Consider the following 11,345-nt stretch of genomic DNA (forward strand, 5'->3'; position numbering starts at 1 on the left):
TGCAAGGCCTCCCCTTGGGGGATTTTTTTCAAAGTTGATCTTTTGGACTAAGTGGTTGGTTGCACACTTAGGCTTAATCCCTAGTTGTAAGATACCAACTTTTTGAAAAGAAAAAAAAATTACAAAGGACGAAATTGAAATAAAAATGAGACAACTGGGTGAATTTGTGAATAAGTGAATAAGCCTTATCCTTGCCACGTCATAAGGGTTTGGAATATCCCTTGATGTTTATCACTTAACCGAATGAGGGAATCGGCAATCAGGAAAAAAAAAAGAGAAAGAAGAAAGAAGAAGAAGAAGAAGAAGAAGAGAGGGGCTGAGCGGCCAAGAGAGAGAAAGAGAGAGATCGAGCGAGAGAGAGGAGAAGAGAGCGAGAGAGCGAGACTGAGAAGGAGAGAGAGGGAGAAGACGCGAGACCACCAGCACCAGCCCGCGACCCCAGCCCCGTGCGCGCGCCATCCAGCCGACCACCAAGCCTCGCCGCGCGCGTGACCGCCGTGAGGGTTGAGCCGCCGCGAGCTAGAGAGGACGCCGGAGGGTTCAATTCCTCCAGAAACAAGGTGAAACTCTTTTACTCGAATTGAGATTCAAGAGATTAGGGTTTTTGAATTCTGATTTTGGGGGTTTTGTTTTTTAAGCCGATTTAATAGTTTAAGAGCTGATTCAATGATGATTCTTAGGGATTGAGATGGATTGTTCTTGATTTTGAGCGAGCTTGAGTTTGATTTTGTCTTGGCCGTGTGAAATGGTTCTGGCCGTGCATGGTTTGGATGTGTTTAAGTTGATATGGATTTGAGCTTGGTTGTTTTGACGTGACTTTGAGGTTGTTCACTTGTCACTGAGTCTGTGTTTTGAATATTGAGCTTATCCGTTTGAACTCTTGGTCGTGTGTATTGTTTGGCTTGATGAGATTGTGTGGTTCATTTTGGTCTGTTTTGGCTGGATAGTGTAAGGCTGTTTTGATGTCATGGCCGTGAGGATTAAACCAAAAAATCTGAGAATTTAGTATTAATTTTTATGGTTTTGTAGTGGTTTTTGCTGATTTCTTGGTGTGGATTTGGCTGAAATCTGTGTGGTGTGTCGTTAAAAGTAATGGTTTTGTTTTGTTGCGAGTGTGATGTCGAGTGAGGCTCGGTTTTAGGTAGGCTGAACAGGGCTCGGGGCAGCGGCTCGGGACGGCAAGGAGGCTGTCCGAAGTTTAGCAGAGGTGTTGCGCGAGCGACGACAAGACGGAGCCGGACAGCGAGGTTGTCGACTCGGTGATGTGAGACGTCTCCGAGTGGTTAGGGCGAGTCGGGGTTTGTCCCGAGTCTCGACTCGTGCTAGTGCGAACCTATAATTATTTTTGTTGGGTCGTTCTAGATTATGAGAGTTGCGATATAATATCAATATGTATGTTTTATAATCAAGCTCGTTTAATAAAAGTTGTTAAGAAAAATAAATTAATATGTATTGTTATTAAACTCGTTGATTATTCAATTAATTATTTAGTATACTTATCTTAAGTATGTATTAAAAATCGAGTTCGACTATAAGCTCGACTATTTTAATTTGGAAAAAGAATATCAACGAGAAATATTTTATTTACGTTCTCAAATGTTTATAACTTGTCAATATAAAGAGACAAGTCAAAAGAATAGGTGGTCGAATAGTATGTGATGTTTCTTAGCTTAAGTCAGAGAAGTTATGTCAAGATCTTATTATCTTTAGGTATCGATTCTTTCTGTATCTCTGTTATGATCTCATGTGTTCTTGATTGCTCGTGTTTGAGACGCTCTGAGTAGCGTGACTAGGAGGATGTTTGAATACGTTCCTTATGAGCTTTCTTTCCAGTAGAAGTATGTACGTTAGTATGCCGAGGGATGAGATACTGAGTACGCTTCATGTTCGATCTTCCTCTTCTATAGAGAAGTCCAGATTGCTACAAGGATAGCAGCGAGCGTAAAGATATTACGTGGATGAAGCTACGTGAAGTAAAGAAATGACTCTTTCTGTTAGAAAAGGATTCGAGATTCGAAAGAATCGTATCCAGGTAAGTAGAAACTTTTCAACTGTATCACAAAAACTATGTGTTGTGTGTGCTGCTTATGTGCTTGCATTTACATGATATGATATGTGATGGTTGCATTTATTGCATTTGCATTCATGTGCATCTCATCTAAAAAATGGAAAAGAGTTTTACGAGAAACGAGGTTTTTCGAAAGAAGGATGTGTGTTGTGGATCGTCCATGAATGGTTGGCTAACTCCTAGGATCGGGGAGTTAGCTACAACTTCGCGAGATAGGATCGGTCTCACGAAGGATCGAGTCATTTGAATAGTTCTGGGAACCTTATGACTTCGAAGAGCGGACCGTATGTAGTACTGGGTACCTTATGGTCACGTCGGACCATTTGAATAGTGATGGGCACCTTATGGTTGCGACCTCCGGGCTGTATGTCATAGTGTTGGGCCCCTTACAGCTGCGGCGTTAGTCATACATGTATGTGAGAGGACCCTGAGTGAACTGTTTACAACACACACCTTGCGCGCAATTAAGAAGAGATTTGAAGAGAGAAGAAAAAATGAAAAAAGCTTGATTGGGTTTTAAAGTGAAAATCATATCATATGCATCGTTTCAGCTTACTGGACGTTAGCTAATTCGTTTTTGTAATACAGGTGAAGGATGTGAATAAAAGAGTGTATATACGGTAGCGGGTTGGCTGGTGAGCGCTTCCACGTAGACGAGACTTCGTATATGGGCTATTTTGACCTGATGGGCCTTCTAATAGGAAATCGTTTTGAATAATGTTTTTGTAATAATGGTTATGTTTTGTGAAGTCTGTCTAAGACCTAGAGGTCAAGTAGATTGTTTCTTTCACTATGTCGTTTATGCATGTAGACTTTAAGTCAATATGATGGTGTTGTGTGTAGATACGAAAGGTTTGTCATGACGTCGTGTCGTTTATGTTTTAAAAAAAATTCCACGTGTTTTCATTTAAAATAAACGACTCGTCGGGGCGTGACACTAGTAATCCTCCCTTGAGGCTCTGCGAAAGGATGTGAGTGATCAAATCAATTTAAAAGGTGGCTAGTCAAAATTGGTGTATTGACAACTTGGCTAAGCATTAATGATGTGTCATTTACTTATAAATGGAGATTTTTTGCGGCCTTCTCTTGAGGGAGAAAATTATCGTTTGGTTTATAACACCTTTGGATTTTATCAAGTCTTAAAGAAACTTAAACCCTAAACCAAAGACTAAATCATAAACTTGTATCAACTTAATTAAGCAACATGTCTCTCAACCATCTCTCAATCATCCTTTCCTCGAACAAACTCGAAACAAAAACTAGGTAGATTCGAAACGTAACCTTGACATCGTCCTTACCATTAAACAAGCACAAATAGGTACTCATCACTCCGTGTCGTCCTCAAACGAATGATATGATTCGACAGAAGAGGAAAAAGACGCATGGGCGGCCTGGCTCCGATTAGATGAGATTGTGAGGTGCTATATCTTAGCATCAATGAACAATGTATTGCAACAACAACATCGTGACATCGAGTCTGCCGCCAACATGCTCTACAATCTCCTTGAGATGTTTGGAGGGCAAAGGTGTCAAGCAAGGCAAAAAGCAGTCCGACAGTTTATGAACTGTCGCATGAAGGCTGGGACTCCTGTCAGGGACCATATGATGCTGATCATTAGTTACCTGAATAAGATGGAAATCCTAGGATCTAAAATTAACGAGGAGACCAAAATAGATATGATCTTGGAAACTCTCCCCGAATCCTTTGATACCTTCACGTGGAACTACTCCATGAACAAGCTAGAGTACATTGTTACCGAGCTAATAAAGGAACTTCACACTGCTGAAGGTCTCACTAAGAGAAAGAGGAATCAAGGAGAGGCACATGCTACTGAACACAAAGCCTCTGCCTGTGGATCTAAGAAGAGACCTCACACAGCCGAAAAGAAGAACTGTCATGCCTATCTCAAAGCAAAGGAACATATTATTGTATTAATTACTGAAGCATGCTTAGTAGCTGATAATGTATCAACGTGGATTCTTGACTCCGCTGCTACTAACCATATTTGTTGTTACTTGAATGGTTTCAAGAAAACCAAAAGCTTAGAGGAAGGCGACTTTTGTTTCAAATGGGGTGTTGGGAGCCTGGTGACTGCAAAGGCTGTGGGATCTATGACGCTATCTTTTGAAGATCGCACTTTAAATTTGAATAATGTTTATTATGCTACATCCTTTGGGATAAACTTAATATTTGTTGCTCAACTTTTCGAGCAAGATTATTATTTAAAGTTTATAAAGAATGGAATTCGTATTTCTTTTTCAAATTCTTTTGTCTCTGATGCATGTATGAAGAATGGTCTTTTTTACATCTATCCCACTCAACCTTCTCTTTTAGACACCGAAATAGATAACGATCTAATTAGGGAGCCAAAGAGGATTAAACTTTCTGAATCCTCCGATCGAACAAAATCAACATACCTCTGGCACCTAAGACATGGTCATATCAGTCTAGATAGGATTAAGAGACTTGTGAGGGACGGTCCACTCCAAGCCTCTGCAATAGCTTCACTACCTACCTGTGAATCCTGCATAGAAGGAAAAATGACTAAGCGACCTTTCTCCGATAAAGGACGAAGAGCCACAGAGTTGCTGGAACTAGTACATTCTGATGTATGTGGTCCGCTCAGCCAACATGCACGTGGAGGATACGAATACTTCGTTACCTTCACCGATGATTACTCGCGATATGGTTTTTTCTATTTGCTCAAACACAAATCCGAGACATTTAACGTATTTAAGGTCTTTAGGACTTTAGTGGAAAAGCAAACTGGCAAAGTGATCAAAACCCTTCGATCTGATCGAGGTGGTGAGTATATGTCTGGAGAGTTCGATGACTTTCTTAAAGAAGAAGGTATCGCTTCTCAGCTTACCGCACCTGGCAGACCCCAACAAAACGGAGTGTCAGAGAGAAGAAATCGAACTCTTATGGAGATGGTTAGATCAATGATGAGTTACTCATCACTCCCTCTTTCCTTTTGGGGATATGCCCTCGAAACAACCGCTTACATTCTGAACCAAGTTCCGTCCAAAACGGTTCCTGGTACTCCTTATGAACGATGGACTGGCCGTAAAGTAAATCTTGGCCGCATCAAAATTTGGAGTTGCCCTGCACACGTGCTGAGGCAAAATAATAGCAAGTTGGTTAGTAGGTCAGAATTGTGTCTGTTTGTTGGATATCCAATGGAAACCAAAGGTTTCACATTCTATAGTCCTGAGGACGATAAGACTTTCATTAGCACGAATGCTCGTTTCCTTGAGGAGGACTTTATGAAGGATGCAAAACATAGAAGCAAAATTGTGCTTGAAGAAAAGTTGGGTGAGGAAGCTTCTACCTCATCTGTAAGAAATGTTCTTACCCCAAATGAAACACAACCTAACTCATCAAAATCTCGTCAAGTAGTACTTCGACGTAGTGGGAGGGCTACTCAAAAGCCTGACAGGTACATGTCCTATGGAGACTCTTTCGTAGCCGTCTCCGACATGGATGACCCTGTTTCCTATAGCCAAGCGATGGCTTCTTCTGAATCAAACCTTTGGCTTGACGCCATGAAAGTTGAAATGCACTCGATGTATGTCAACAAAGTCTGGAAACTTGTAGACCTTCCTGAAGGGATTAAACTCGTAGGGTGTAAGTGGATATACAAGAAGAAAAGGGGTCCGTATGGGAACGTCGAGACATTCAAAGCACGACTTGTGGCTAAGGGTTATACCCAACAAGAAGGGATTGACTATGAAGAAACCTTCTCGCCAGTCGCGATGCTTAAATCCATCCGCATACTCCTATCCATAGCTGCAATTCTCGACTATGAGATCTGGCAAATGGATGTTAAGACAGCCTTCCTGAATGGCAATCTTGACAAGCGCATTTATATAGCTCAACCAGACGGCTTCGTGGAAGAAGGTCAAGAGACCAAGGTTTGTGAGTTACTTAAGTCCATTTATGGACTAAAGCAAGCATCTAGGTCATGGAATATTAGATTCGATGAAACTGTAAAGAGCTTTGGCTTTGAACAGTAAATAGATGAGCCTTGTGTTTACAAGTTAATACACGAAGGTAAAGTTGTGTTTCTAGTACTATATGTCGATTATATATTACTCATGTCGGGGATGATTCCCCCATATAACCATATAAATGCGGAAAAGTAATTAATTACGCGAATCATGAGCTAATTAATTCATTGATTATATGACAAGATCTAGATTTACGTTAATTAAATTTTATACGAGAGCATATATGTCAAGCAACCGATTTAAAGTAAACTAGTACTTCCATTGGTTTTTGGTTCACGAACTGAAAGCTTTTATAATCCGTGTTCGTCTTGAACGTACAAGCCTCCACACGATCAAATAAGGAACTCCTCCTTCAAGGACTCGATGTGATGACACCTTAGTCTTCCGAAACGTAATCTCCGAGACGAATAAGAAAGATGAGTGGGCACAATCTTTATCTCACTAGATCACGAAATTAGGTGTTTCGATATCTCTCTTTTATTTTACTAAGAATGGAAACGAATTTCTGAGGGGAGGGAGAGGCAGATGCACGGCCAAGGAAGGCTAGTGATGCACAAAATTTTCACAAAAAATTGTTTATTTTTGCCTTCTCATGAACCCCTATTTATAGTAGTAAAAATGAGATATTCATGGAATCTTCCAGAATATTTTATTTCCTTTTATTGTGTTCACACTAGTGGATTAAATCTAGGCCATTGGATCTCATCAAGTGAATCCTACTTTTTCTCTCATCCATCAATATATATGGGATATTATTCTCTATTTAAATAGAGAATATTTTATTTAGTGAGATAATAAAGGAGAATATATTATTTCCCTTTAAATATATTCTCATATATTCTCCTAAATATTTTCCTTTAAATAAGGAGAAAATATAGGACAATATCTTATATTATTCTTTCTATTTCATGTGTGCAAGGCCCAATTGCTTAAAACCCAATTAATCATTTATTTACTTGGTCAAACAATAAACAAATAATTAATAATTGTTTATTTACTTGATCAAACAATAAATAAACAATTCTACCATAAATATTTATTTAATTCTGCGAATACCCGTTTTCCAGAATTAATGCTGTCAATCACAATTACAACAAGTGAGATTAATAATGATAAACATTATTCCCGAATCGGGGACTATGGACTTAGTAATAGAATCTTAACAAATCCGATGAAACAGACGAAATAGTCCTTTCTCTTTTTCCATCGATTCGTTTAATCTTGGTCAAATACTCCACCTTGTAAGCCAAGGCTGAACTCTCCTTAATACTAGAATTATATTTACTCATCGTGACGAGTGTCCACTGATATAGTCAGTTTGTGATCAAGATCCTCCAGGTTCAACCCGTATCGAGAGAAGTCAATTTATTCTGTTATACTTCCCTTGATACATATAAGCCCTAAGCATTGTTGCTTCCCTAGCGATAGATTCTTTCGAACGTTACTTACTTCGAAAGTGCGCGCAATCTATCGGTTCTGGAATCAACCCTCAGGTGAGAGAACATTAACCTTCTTTCAGGAAGGCTGGATTCCGTATCTGTAAATCATTTCCCACTCGAGTTATGCTCTGAGAAAACTCCCAAGACATAAGCTGTGATTAGCATGAATAGCCTTTTAGCGAATGGGTCAAAGAGCTCAGTAACATAACCTAGTGTCCATGATCACTTCAGGATTTAGATCAAGTCTCACTGTGACCATCATAGTGGCCTCGGTTAGTGTGTTGTAACGGTCCTTAAACGACACATCTACACCAAGACATGTCCGGGTCGTACACTTACCACAAGTGTAGAATGCTCCCACATAGTGATCAACCTTCACCCATGTGTTCCACGTATATGACTTTAGATATAGTTTTCCAGGCATATATCAGTCATCGACCATGTTTTAGCACACCGCCCGAACCCAGGTGCCCAGCACGTGACTCAGTTAGATATGGAGGATATGGAATAATGAATGTTTAATAAATCTCATTAAATAAGAAATAACGCTTTCAATTCAAATAGATAATAAATGACAAACTTTATTTTATTAATAATTTCAACGAGAATTTACATAGGTATCTTCTCGTGGGCAGGAATTCCTAACAATCTCCCACTTTGACCTAGAGAAGATATGGCATGTATCTAAGGCCCATTCCTCCCACGTGTTTCACGAACACATGTTCAGCCCTTTGTCATTGGATCTGCAATGTTGTCCAACGTCGAGATCTTCATGACTGACACGTCTCCTCTTCGAACTATTTCTCTTGTAAGGTGGTATTTTCACTCTATATGCTTTCCTCTCTTATGGCTGCGAGGTTCCTTCGAGTTTGCGATGGCTCTAGTGTTATCATAGTGGAGTTGCACAGGCTCGTTCATGTTAGGAACTACCTCCAGTTCGGCTAAGAAATTCTTAAGCCAAACAGCCTCTTTGGTTGCCTCGGAAGCTGCAATATATTCAGCTTCCATAGTAGAGTCTGCGATACTAGATTGCTTAACGCTACTCCAGACAATCGCTCCTCCATTGAGAGTGAACACTGATCCAGACGTAGACTTCAACATGTCACGGTCTGCCTGAAAATCAGAGTCAGAGTACCCTTGTATCACCAAGTCATTACTTGTGTATACAAGCATCATGTCTCTAGTTCTCTTAAGATATTTTAGGATATGCTTAACAGCTACCCAATGTTCTTGACCTGTATCTACTAACAACTCCCACTGCATAGCATATGTCGGGTCTAGTACACAACATGGCATACATCAGACTCCCAATTGCTGAGGCATATGGAACTCGACTCATATCCTCCACTTCTTGCGGTGTCTTAGGACACTGCTCTTTCGACAGGAACTTTCCTGAACGAATTGGCAATAACACCCCATGGGCATTTTGCATCGAGAAGCGAGAAAGTACCGTATCTATATAAGTACCTTGAGACAGAGCTAGTAGTTTGTTCTTCCTATCACGAATGATTTGGATTCCTAGAACAAAAGCAGCATTCCCCAAATCCTTCATTTGGAATTGCTTTGCCAGCCACTCCTTTATGTCAGACATTACTTTAATATCGCTTCCTATAAGGAGGATATCGTCTACATAAAGGACTAAGAAAACAACTACTTTCTTCGAGTACTTGTAAACACAAGGCTCATAAAGGTTTTGTTCAAAACCATAGGTCTTGATCACCTCATCAAACCTTTGGTTTCAGGATCTAGACGCTTGCTTAAGTCCATAAATGGACTTCAATAATTTGCAAACCTTATGCTCTTGACCATTTTCTATGAATCCGTCTGGTTGAGCCATATAGATATATTCTTCCAGATAGCCATTCAGGAATGCCGTCTTTACGTCCATTTACCAAATCTCATAATCGTAATGAGCGGCAATGGCCAGAAGAATTCTGATGGATTTAAACATGGCTACAGGAGAGAAGGTTTTGTCGTAGTCGATTCCTTCTCTTTGGGTATAACCCTTAGCCACAAGTCTAGCCTTAAAGGTTTTGACTTGTCCATCAGCTCATATCTTCCTCTTATAGATCCACTTCCACCCAATCGGTCTAATTTGTTCGGGTGCATCTACAAGAGTCCAGACTGAGTTCGAGTGCATAGACTCTATCTCTAGATTCATGGCTTCTAGCCATTTTTCCTTGTCCAAGTCGACCAGGGTGTCATTAAATGACACGGGATCGTCGTCGTTCGCATCCAAGGCAACGACGTTTGCTTCAAAACCAAGATATCGGTCGGGCTCTCTAGAGACCCTCCCACTACGACGAGGCAGTGTAGCACTTGGACCAACGTTTGTGTTTTCTTCTTCATCTCCCACTCTCACAACAATTGTAGGTGGAGATGGATTCCCTTGGACGTTAGTCTTCGAGGTTGGTCTAATAGTTTCCTCGAGTATAATTGTACTTCGAGGTTTATGACTTTTAACATAATCATCTTCAAGAAAAGTAGCATGAGTTGAAACGAATGTTTTCCTATCAATAGGATCATAAAATATAACTCCTTTTGTCCCTTCTGAATAACCAACAAAGAAACAAACGTTTGTTCTTGGTTCCAGCTTGCTCGATTTCTTTTACAAGACATGAGCGGGACAACCCCAAATACGGAAGTGACACAATCCTTCAAGTGCTCCATTCCATAGTACTTTGGGTGTTTCGGATACAGATTTTGAAGGAACTTGATTTAAGATATACATGGCAGTCTTTAATGCATAACCCCAGAGAGATGTTGAAAGTGAAGAGTAGCTAATCATGGATCTTACCATGTCTAATAAAGTTTTATTTCTCCTTTCAGCAACCCCATTTTGTTGAGGGTTACCAGGAGCCGATAATTGCGACTCAATCCCATGCTCAAGCAAGTAATTGGTGAACTCAGTGTCTAAGAACTTGCCTCCCCGATTCGATCGAAAGGTCTTAATAGTCTTACCCAATTGGTTTTCAACACAAGCACGAAATTCTTTGAACTTACTAAAAGTTTCAGATTTTCGTTGCATTAGTGTTGATGTCGATTTCAACAATCTCAAATTATAATATAGTATTTATATTTGATTTATTATAAATAGGGGTTTCAGAAGACGTCGTATAAGAAGCAAAAGAAATCTTGAAGAAAATGGACCGAAATGAATATGAATGCTCGAAGCTTTTATTAACAACAGAACGAATTACAAACCGGAGGGAGGCGAAGTGCCGAACTTGATAAGGACAAACTCAAAGAATAAAGTAATGAATAATCGAAAGTAATCAATAGCTTGCGTGTGTGAATTTTAACATATCAGCTTCCATTTGTAGTCGAGGTTGGCCTGTAGAAGCGGACACGTGTTCGTCAGCTCGGCTTCGTCGCGTTGCCTGTCAAAGCTATCCCAGATCCGATCTTCACGGCGAGGTCTTCCATCTGATCAAGACCTCTTCTTCGTGCTGAGTCAACGTGGGCAGCTCTTCCTGTGGCGAACCAGGTTCTTTAACGGGCATGGACCAAGCTCCGTGAGTCGAGCTGGGTCTAGACATATCCCTGGGAGCCGGACTGGGTCTGTTGTTGGCCTTTGGTCAGTCCTAAGCCCAAATTAAATGGTTTTGTTATCTTTATTTTTAGGAAATTGATTTTTGACCCCCACAATCAGCCCCCGAGTATTTTGAAAAATATTTTAAATATTTTTTTTTAAAATACTTGAGCGAATTTTTCTAAATCCCGAAATAAACTGGGGGGAAAAGATTCGAATTTTCGATTCTGGGCGCGCGGTGCGTATTTCCGGGATACTTCGACACGTGGCGTGATTTTAACCGCTCTTCGTTAAC

At 40.3% G+C, this 11,345-nt stretch overlaps 1 long non-coding RNA gene across 1 annotated transcript; it reads left to right on the forward strand.

Moving 5' to 3' along the window:
• Positions 1 to 282: 282 nt before the first annotated feature.
• LOC149390229 (uncharacterized) lies at positions 283 to 1,493 on the forward strand. The gene is made up of 2 exons (XR_016300302.1): positions 283 to 560; positions 1,114 to 1,493. It is a non-coding gene; the product is annotated as an uncharacterized LOC149390229 (long non-coding RNA).
• Positions 1,494 to 11,345: the final 9,852 nt, after the last annotated feature.

Source organism: Urtica dioica, chromosome 7, assembly GCF_054948205.1.
Source record: "Urtica dioica subsp. dioica isolate 48M chromosome 7, U.dioica_male_clone48M_v1_H2, whole genome shotgun sequence".
Lineage (NCBI taxonomy): Eukaryota > Viridiplantae > Streptophyta > Magnoliopsida > Rosales > Urticaceae > Urtica > Urtica dioica.